Source organism: Branchiostoma belcheri, unplaced genomic scaffold, assembly GCF_001625305.1.
Source record: "Branchiostoma belcheri isolate BF01 breed outbred unplaced genomic scaffold, Haploidv18h27 scaffold104, whole genome shotgun sequence".
Taxonomy (NCBI): Eukaryota; Metazoa; Chordata; class Leptocardii; order Amphioxiformes; family Branchiostomatidae; genus Branchiostoma; species Branchiostoma belcheri.
The window spans coordinates 742766-743861 of record NW_017802425.1 but is presented as its reverse complement, the minus strand read 5'-3'; positions in this window follow the sequence as shown (position 1 = coordinate 743861).

Genomic DNA, 1096 nt, shown 5'->3' with positions numbered 1-1096 from the left:
ACGTTTTTTTTTTTTTTGAAAATCAACAGTTTGCATTATGCAATTATAAATCCTAACCAATAAAGTAGGGAATAGCTATCCAACTGTTGTTTTAGTTGTATTTTACTTCATATTATAGTTATATCAATGTAAATCATTGTTTTCCCTTGTGTTTCTCATTCTTTCCCTGCCATGTCGTAAAATGTGGTGAACCCATCGCTGTATTTGCTCCAAAGCAAATATTGGCCTTTCTAGTTACAATGCATATTGTATGTAGGGCGCAACTTGGGCTAACCTGGCCCACGAGTTCCTTCACAATAAAAAAAACCTTGAAAGTAAACTATCTTTCTCCCTCGTACCTGAATGATAAAGGCATTATGAGGCTGACTGATTGAGTATATGTTAATTTTGTAATTGTTTTAGCATCATTGTCTCACCTCGGCCAGACATCCTTCACCTGTTCTTGTTCAGTGTGGGCTACTTGGTGAATGCAAATGCTCACAGCTCACTAGCTGTTCAGAGAGAAAGTTGAATATTATATGACACAATGTTCCAATCATAAAAGATTTCCTCCTATCAACATCATTTCTTACCAATATAAAACCTTGCACCACGGTTTATTGCACTCATTCATCTCTTTTGTATTGATCTAATTTTGGCTTGTTAAAGAATTTCCTACATTGTTGTAATTTCACACTCTAGTATGAGCATACTATGTAATATGTATGTTGACCGTTGCTGTTCATGTGTCGGGGCAAGTCAACTCACACACTTGTATATCATGTCCTGGCTTCATATTTATGTGCTCAGGTACAGATCAATACAACAGGAAAACACATGACTCAGATAGCAGGGTAGCACATGTTTTCTCTACATGGTAATCACTACACACTTTACTTCATGGAATTGTGTCAGGCCTACTAAGCGTCTGTCTACTACTGTCACTGCCAACGCTGTAGGTGGTTTACAGTTCCATCGATAGGAAAACAGGGCCTATATTAATGGATGTGTGTTGGATCCTAGTGTCCACGTGGCAACTTGCATTGGGTACTTGAATTGATATTGTCTAACAAAGTAAGTCCACTTTGTGTAAGTAGACTTTGAAGTCATTCCTAGC